We start from the raw sequence: 9,397 nt of genomic DNA, 5'->3' as shown, positions 1-9,397 counted from the left end.
TGTACGTGTACAAAGCATTATGTACATTATACATCCTATTAGGTTACGACATGGAGCATTCCAGTTTTCATCTGAATTAAGTAATTCATAATTTAGTTTGCTTGGTAACTTACTGCATTGCAATTTTCCATGTTAAATTTATGTAAAATTATTTTAACATATGCAGCTTAACTCAAACAAATTTTATCTTCATACATTTTGTATTCTAATACCAATAAAATGCCTTATTTCTTTAAGGTCGGTCAACCTAAACTTTTCCATTAAATACTTTTTGAAATTATTCATTGATATCATGTTCCCCGTAGCTGTTACCACATCATCAACGTAGGTATAATAACACAGAAATATATTCCTTGATATCACCTTTATCAAGAATAAAAATACAGCGATCTTCTAAAGAGCTCGCAAATTGACAGTCTTTCAATGCTTGCTCAAAACTTCAAACCGGCATCTAGCGCCTTGTTTGATTCCGTAAATTGCCTTATTCAATTTACATATTTTGTCAACATTGCATAGCAGGAATGCTGGGTTATATCCCGTCGAGTCGGAGACACTGGAGTTCAATGCAAGTGTAATTTCTGCTGGTCGCCTAAATACTGCGAGATCATCGTCTTGATTTTCCGGTTCACCCTATCGGTGGGGTTTTCGCGAGGGCAGTAGGGTGCAGTATTTTACTGAAGTTCTACGCCTATACCTGATAGAAAAGTTCGAAATACTTTGCTAGTAAACTGGGTGCCATTATCGCATTATATTCTTCGGTGCTCTGAAGTGACCTAGTATTCGTTCAATCCATCCATCGAAAAAGACAAGTAACATGTTGTTCCCTTGCTTGGAACGGGGCGGCGGGCCCACGAAATCTGCACATAGTACTGCAAATGGTTCCTCAACGTCTCTCGTGAGCATCATGCCAGCGTGTCTTCGTTGGTCTGCTTTAAACTTTTGGCAGAAGACACATTTTCGTACATAGGCTCCGACATCCCGGCCAGTAATATTTCTGAGAGATACGGAGAATGGTCTTCCGTACCCCCATATGGCCTGCTGTGGGCGCGTCGTGGCATTCTTGTAATTCTCCTTGGCGATGCTCGTTTGGCACACATAGTTTCCATGGTGAACGTAGAGGGGGATGGCCGAGTCCTCTGGAGGGTCCTGGAAGGTGCACAGGTCCTGTAGTTGAATGACGAGTCGTAGGTGTGTCGGTGTTTGGTAGGGGTGTGGGCGCAACCACTTTTATTCACTATGAAAATCGAACTAACTATTCTAACTTATTCTAATGCTATTGAGAGCGCAGTGGAGACTTCATGGAGACTTCGTGGTGGGGAAAAGGGAAGCTGGGTGAGAGCGGAGAGCAGATGGGGAGAGCGGAAAGCCGGGAATACCGGGTGCTCCTTCGTGGCCTGAACATTCCGCCCCCCTTGCAATCGCTAGCGTTGCAAAAGAAGATGGCTTCTAAGGTTGGTGGCAGGCGCCGGAAATGATCCACCCAAAAACCGTCTTCTGGGCGACCGGCAGTCCTTCGTCGACCATCAGGAACCCCGACTGGATCACCTTGGGGTACACGTCCGCCCCAAGAATGACAGAAATTGTGGCGGGAAGATAGAACCGCTCATCCGCGAGCTGTATGCCCTTAAATTTGGTATGGACGGCGTCGTTGAGTGTCCGAGTCGGTGTGCGAATGCCCACCTTGGGCTCGACTTTGAACACCACCTCCATCTTGGTCGTCCCCCATTTGGACTGTATCGTCGCGTTGCACACCTTGTCGTCACCAACACTGGTCGTTGGCAACCGAAATGCGGCGGCCCGAGAAGCGTCGATGCAGCTCACTGGTGTGCAAGGGTCGATTAAAGCTGCGGTCTCGAAAGTCTTGCTTCCGGTCTTCACCATCACCGAAGCAGTCGGAAGGACGTTGACGCTGTGACGTTGTAGCAGCGATGAAAGCGACGGAGCTGGTGTAGGGGAGGCTGAGCGCTGCCTTAACGTAGGCGTCGGGGGATTTGGCGGATTTTGCCGGCGCGAACGCTGCCCAGAATTAGACCGCTCATGCATATGCAGCAGCGTGTGGTGGTTCCGTTGGCACTTCTTGCATTTTCCACTGCGACAGTCAGCTTTCGAGTGGTCGTGGGCAAGACAGTTCGAGCAATACTTGTTTACCAAGACTGCACGAAGCCGCTTCTCAGCGCTCAGCTTCAGAAACCTGCTACACTTCCGTAGAGGATGGACTCCCTTGCAGACTCGGCAACGGTAGGATTTAGTACCTCGAGTACGTCTGCCGTCCAGGGGTTCTTCGGTGCGTGTTCGGGGAGCCATTTTTCTGATCTAGATCATGGATGAATGAAGGTGAATAAAGGGAAATCATATTAGGAATTGTGGATAACAGCTTAGGACTAAAAAAATGTGGGCCAATTTATTGTGGAAGTTTTGAAGGCTCCACAGGCAGAAGTACGACTTTGGTGATTGGACGATTGACAACCCCGCGTGCCGTGCGGATGTCCACTACACGGACATTGCCATCGGCTCCTGGGAAGACAGAGTTAATTCTGCCGAGCCGCCACTCGTTGGAAGGCAAATTCTCGTCCTTTATGACAACCATGTCGCCGACGTGAAGATTCTTCGCGGGGGCCTGCCACTTATTGCGCTTGTGAAGTTCTTTAGGGTATTCTTCCTTCCATCGCATACGAAACTGCTGATGGAGAGCCTATAGATGTTGCCAGCGGTTGATCATAGACCTGGTGTCCCCTTTGACTTCTGGTTCCACGGTAGACAGGAGAGGTCCTCCAACAAGAAAATGACCTGGTGTCAGGGCCAAGAGTTCGGTAGGGTCTTCGGACATAGGGGAGAGTGGCCTGGAATTTAGGCAAGCTTCAATTTTTGCCAGAAGCGTCGAAAGCTCTTCGAAAGTATATTTTCGAGTGGCTGTGGACTTATAGAACAGTGTTTTAAAGCTTTTAACACCAGCTTCCCATAGGCCTCCCATGTGAGGGGCTCCCGGAGGTATAAATTGCCAGGTGAGCTGCTGATGACCATAGGCATCTGTCACAGACTCTTTTACAGCCTGAAGGAAGTCGCGAGAAAGCAAGGCGGCAGCGCCAACGAAGGTTTTTCCGTTGTCAGACTGGACTTGTCGAGGACACCCTCTCCGGGAAACGAAGCGAGCGAAAGCGGCGAGAAACTTCTCGGTCGTGAGATCAGAGGTAGGCTCTAAGTTGATGGCCTTGGTGGAAAAACAAACGAACACTAACACATATCCTTTTGTTATGAGACACGCTCTTCCGGTATAATTTTTAATTTCGAATGGGCCGGCGAAGTCCATTCCCGTGTACGTAAATGGTCGGGAGAGCGACGCACGGTTTTTCGGCAAAGTGCCCATCAACTGTGTTTGTAGCCTTTTCTTGTAGATCACGCATACCTTGCAGGAGTTTACTATTGCCTTTACTAAGTTCTTTAGTTTTGGTATCCAGTATCTTGACCGAATGAGGCGTACCATTAACTGGTTGCCGCCATGGAGGGTTATGCGATGAGTGAACTGGACAAGTAGGCGAGAAAGTGGGCAGCTATATGGAAGGATAACTGGATGCCGTTCATTATATTAAAGGCTGTCGGAGGCCGTCACGCGACCGCACGCTCTTATCAGACCATGTTGATCTATGAACGGGTTCATGCTCAGGATAGAACTTGAAGAAGGCACAGAGCGCTTTTCACTTAAGCAGTAATAATCATGGGAGAAGTCTCTGCGCTGAGTATTCAGAATAAGTAGTCGTTCCGCGGCGGAAATTTCCGCCGCTAGCAGGTGCTTATCAGAGGGTGTTGCTTGTTTTTTGCATCGCTGGATGAAACGATTGACATAAGCGAGAACCCGCAGTGCTTTGTCGAACTTGGAAAAACGGTCAAGGAAATCTTCAGACGGAATAGTTGCGACGTGGGACTTAAGGGGACGTTTCTCTAGCTCGGTCGCTGGGGAATTGTCGCCCTGACTTGGCCATTGGCTGCGTGGCTTTTGCAACCATGCGGGACCATGCCACCAAAGAGGATTGTCGACCAATTCCTGAAGTGCTACCCCTCTACTGGCCAGGTCTGCGGGATTGTGTTCGGATTGAACATGCGACCACTTCTCGGCCTTTGTAGACTGGGTAATCTTGGTCACCCTATTGGCAACAAAAGTAGTCCACTGGCAAGCTGGCTTGTTTAACCATGCGAGCACAATGGTGGAGTCTGTCCAGCAGAAGAGTTCGGATGTGAGTATTGGCATACTCGGAAGAACACTTGCTGCCATTTCAGCCAGTAACAAGGCCCCGCAAAGCTCTAATCTGGGAAGCGATACCGTTTTTACCGGCGCAACTCGCGTCTTTGCAGTGAGAAGGTGCACCGTAGTCGTATGCCCCACTTCCACTCGTACATAGATCGCAGCACCGTATGCCGTTTGAGACGCGTCACAAAAACCGTGATGCTCGACTCTGAATTCTGGTCGGAAGGAGACCCACCTTGGAATGCGGATTCGATTTAAGGCAGAATAGCTTTGTAGAAAGCTCTGCCATCTCAGACACAGATCACTTGGAAGTTCGTCGTCCCACCCCAGGTCCTGCAGCCAAATCTCCTGCATGAAGATTTTCGCACGCACTACGAAGGGCGCGAGCCACCCTGCAGGGTCAAACAATTTGGCAATTTGTGACAGAACCTGGCGTTTTGTAAGGGACGATTCATCGGATAATTCGGGCGGAACAAAGAAATATTCATCAGATGTGGCTTTCCAACGGACACCGAGCGTTTTTGCCGTGCTTTCGGCATCGATCTCCAGAAAATCGGAGCGCAGGAGATGGTCACTCGGAATGTGAGCCAAAATATCCTTATGATTGGACGTCCATTTTCTCAATGGAAACCCAGCGGAGTTGAGGGCACTTTGTAGCTCTTGAATCGAGAGCCGAGCGTCTTCTTTAGAGTCGGCGCCAGCTAGGATATCATCTACATACATAAAATGACGAATGACATCACTCGCTTTAGGATGGCTGTGTTGTACGTCAGTTGCCAGTTGTTGAAGCACGCGAATGGCCAGGTACGGAGCGCAATTGACTCCAAAGGTGACCGTTTTCAACTCGAACTCTCGGATGTCCCCATCAGGATTACGGAACAATATCCGCTGGAAAGGCGTGTGCTTCGGATCTACCCAGATCTGCCGATACATCTTTTCAATATCGGCGCTAAACACGTATTGAAAATACCGCCACTTTAGGATTTGAATGGTAAGGTCGGACTGTAAGACTGGGCCAGCATGAAGGATATCATTTAAACTGGCCCCATTAGCAGAAGGACTGGATGCGTTGAATACTACGCGCAGCTTTGTAGTAGTGCTCTCAGGCTTAAGTACGGCATGATGTGGAAGGTAGTAGCTGGCGAAATCGTGGGTAGGAAAGACCTCTCTCATATGGTTCAGATCCAGATATTCTGGAATCACTGAGTCGTATCGTATCTTTAGCGGAATGTCTCTTTTTAAGCGTTGCTCGTTTCTCAAAAATTGAGATAACGCAAACGACCTGGAGTACCCTAACCCTGACCCTGGATGTTCCGGGTCGCGAAAAGGTAGGGTTACGACGTATCTGCCGTTCGCATCTCTCGTGGTCGTTCGGAGAAAATTATCTTCGCAGACGGAATCGGATTCCTTTACCAACTTTATTGGTAGATCCTCCACCTCCCAGAATTTGGTGAGGATTTTTTCTAAGCCATTGTCGTACGCTTGGGAAATTTGCGTAGAGAAGGTGGCAATCTGACTCTGGGTGGAAGCGGATACTGGCCCAGAGAGCACCCACCCGAAAATTGTTTCTTGTCCAAGGAGGGAGCCACAGATGTTGGTTTTTGCCCCATTTAGGAGAACCGAAGGCAGAATGTCGGCTCCTATCAAAACATCTATCTGTGCGCTCTCATAAAACTTCGGATCCGCCAATGGTAAATCGGGAAGATTTCGAAGAAAGTCTTGTGGAATTGGGTAGGAAGGCAGATTCCCTGCCAGTTGAGGAAGGACATAGGCTGACGTCTCTAACTGCAGAGCGGGCCTACTTGGAGATCTGATTGTAAAATGACAGAGCTTCTTGGACTGGGCGGAAACTTTCTGATTTAAGCCTGAGACTTGGGCTTGGACGACTTGGAAGGGTAATTTGAAAAGATTGAACAGACGTTCTGTCACAAATGTTGCTTCGGATCCTGAGTCGATAAGGGCGCGAGCTTGGAAATTCGAACCCAGGTGGCAAATATTTATGATGGCTGTCCCCAGCAGAACCGATCTTGCACCTGACGCAAAACAGACTTGCACTCCCGACTGGTCATCGGAAGCAGCTGAGCCTTCTGTCGAAGTTGCTGGTCGTGACATGGGAACATCAGGCCGACTTGGAGGGCTGTCAAAAGGGTTGCTTCGGTGCAGCAGCGTATGGTGGCGACTGCGGCAGGTGAAGCAGCTGTGGGTGCTTGTGCAGTCCCGAAGCTAGTGCCCTCGGGCAAAGCAGTTCAAGCACAATTGCTTGTTTCGGATATAGGCGGCCCGCTCATCTACTGTCATTTGGAGGAAACGTGGACAAGTGCGTATAGGGTGGCATTCCCTTGAGCACAGATCGCAACGTCTCGGTTTAGTCTCATAAGAATTTATTCTGCTTAAAGACCCGCTAGCGTTCGTTGCTTTGGACTGCGAATGACTTGACCCAGAAGGTCGCACGTCATCTATGGCCTCGAGGGTTCGATGCCGCTCAGTGAGAAAGGTGTTCAGGTCAACCCATTTTGGAATAGCGGCTTTATCGTGCAAGGACTGCTCCCATAAGGAAAGTGTAAGCTTTGGGAGCTTTGACAAACACATATAGACAAGAATGCAGTCCCAATCTGTAATCAGGATTCCGGACAGTTCCAAGGCGTTCAGACAGCCTTGAATCGTAGTTTGCAGTTCCTTTAGAGCTGCCCAAGATTCTTGCGAAATCGACTGGAGGTTGAAGAGGATTTTAAGCTGGCTATTTACTAGACATCGCTTGTTGTCGAACCGCTCAGTTAGGTTATCCCAAGCTGAGCGAAAGCCATCGTTGGTGAGAGGGGAATTTGCGATTATGGCATGCGCGTCACCGCTCGTTTTAGCGTTTAAGTGGAACAGCTTTTCCACAGGCGTGAGCCTTGGATTATTTATATTTATCGCTGTAAAAAGGTCCCGGAAAGTGGGCCAGCGTAGGTAATCGCCTGAGAAAACCTATGTGTCGCACGGAGGCAGCCGACAGCCAGAGGAGATATAGTTCTGGGCAGGGGCTTGAGCTTGAGCTGGCGGAGCTGTGCCCTGTTGGATTATATCTGTGAGCTGAGCGGCGTATCTCTCATACACTGTATAACAGTAGTTATACTTTGACTTGAGAATGGGTAATGTGGAAGCTGCATCCTCGCCTGCTGCCGTAATGCACTCTGAGCATACGTCGAACTCTTTCTCCACCTTGTCCCATAACACTCGGACTTGCTCCCGACGGACTTGGAGTTTCGTTCCCAGGAGTGTTGGTTCTGCTTTCGAGATCGCTTAGACGATCTGAGACCGCAATGAACTTATTTAAAGCTAACTCGTAAGCAGTTGAAGCCATTTTTTGTATGGATCGAGCCGGCTTCACCACGATGCTTGGTGGGCTCTTGGAGCTTTTGGTTGCCAGCGGCGAGAGCGTGGACTTGGTTTTGCTCAAGGGGGAAGCAGATACCTTTTTCTTATCGTCTCCACCGGGCATACTAAGACCAAAAAACGCTCGCGAATAGCTGTGGATCTCGCCACACTATGTTTGTGTCAGTTTGGATGAAAAAAAATGCGGAATTGTAGGTGTGTGGAACGATTGGAATGGATCACGCTACTTGAAAATAGTATTTTTTAGTTTTTTTTGGACTCTGACTTTTCCGTAATGTTGGAATTGGAATTTGAATTTTTCAATTAACCAGACGAGAAAAAAAATCAAATATGCGGAATTGTATGTGTGTGGAACGATTGGAATGGGGCACGCTACTTGAAAAAATTGTATTTTTGAGTTTTTATGGACTCTGACTTTTCCGGAATGTTGGAATTGGAATTTTTCAATTACCCAGACGAGAAAAAAACAAATATTGATTTTTGTGCAAAAGCCTCCTGTTTCTTTTTGCTCCTCCGCCCATGAATATAGTATCTCGGAGTTTTTTATGGACTCGGGCTTTTCCGGAATGTTGGAATTGGAATTGGAATTTTTCAATTACCCAGACGAGAAAAAAAAAACAAATATTGATTTTGTGCATAAGCCACCTGTTTCTTTCTGCACCTCCGCCCAAGAATAGCTGAAATCAAATATTCATATATGTAATTTGGTCGAATAACCATATGTAAGAGGCTGCACTGTAAATGTGTATTTTCGCTCAGAGTAAAATATGTAAGTATGAAGCCTCTGTAAATATGTACACTCGCTCAGAGAAAAATATGTAAGTATGAAGCTTCTGTAAGTATGTGTGCTCGCTCAGAGAAAAAATTTGTAAGTCTGAAGCCTCTGCAAATATGTATTTTCGCTCAGAGACTAAAATGTAAGTAAATCAGAGATCTGCGATTGGACAATTTTGTATTTTATTTGCAGCGCCGACGGGAAAAATGTAAATGTATGGTTGCATGTAATTTTTTACCAGGAGAGGTGAAACATAGTTAATATTTCTTGCCGGCGGGTATGTGTATTGTTTGTAATTGTGATTTTTTTGTTTTGGAGATAAGTGGACTGTAGAATGTATGTAAATGTGAATGTAAAATGTAACTTTGTGAGCGGAGGCTCTACACAGTGAAAAAGAACAAAAACGAATGGGGGCCAATATTGCCGGAACACTTTAATTGAAAATTGTTATATTTTTTCACTGTGGCACGCGCAAAAAATTAACACTTTTTTTTAATTTAGGAGTTTGTAAAATTATTCGTAGGAATTTTTTGGAAAATTGCAGGTTGATGTATGAATGATGCACGGCCAACTGGACTTAGAATTTTTGTACATTAATATGCACAAAGGGGGGAACGATTAAGATGGCCGCACACAAATTTGAAGGTATTGATTGCCGTAATGTCGGATTGAAATCGGAATTTGATTTGACATGAATATCATCCAGAAAGTAAGACGAAATTGTATATTCGAAACACTTGCTGGAGACCGGCAATTAATAATTTTTTTTTCGTACTTATCTTGCTGTTGTATGTTGAAGAGGATCGAAAAGAAAAATATCCGGCTGAAGGATCAAAAATGAACGTAGAGGGGGATGGCCGAGTCCTCTGGAGGGTCCTGGAAGGTACACAGGTCCTGTAGTTGAATGACGAGTCGTAGGTGTTTTGGTGTTATTCTAATGCTATTGAGAGCGCAGTGGAGACTTCATGGAGACTTCGTGGTGGGGAAAAGGGAAGCTGGGTGAGAGC

General features: G+C 46.9%; 1 pseudogene; it reads right to left on the bottom strand.

Annotated features, from left to right (window-relative positions):
- Positions 1 to 2,401: 2,401 nt before the first annotated feature.
- On the bottom strand, positions 2,402 to 7,721 carry LOC128263657 (uncharacterized; annotated as a pseudogene).
- Between the last annotated feature and the right edge of the window lie 1,676 nt (positions 7,722 to 9,397).

This window comes from Drosophila gunungcola, unplaced genomic scaffold, assembly GCF_025200985.1.
Source record: "Drosophila gunungcola strain Sukarami unplaced genomic scaffold, Dgunungcola_SK_2 000010F, whole genome shotgun sequence".
NCBI classification, from domain to species: Eukaryota; Metazoa; Arthropoda; class Insecta; order Diptera; family Drosophilidae; genus Drosophila; species Drosophila gunungcola.
Note: the sequence above shows the minus strand (reverse complement) of the source record. Positions and strands in the feature narration are given on the sequence as shown.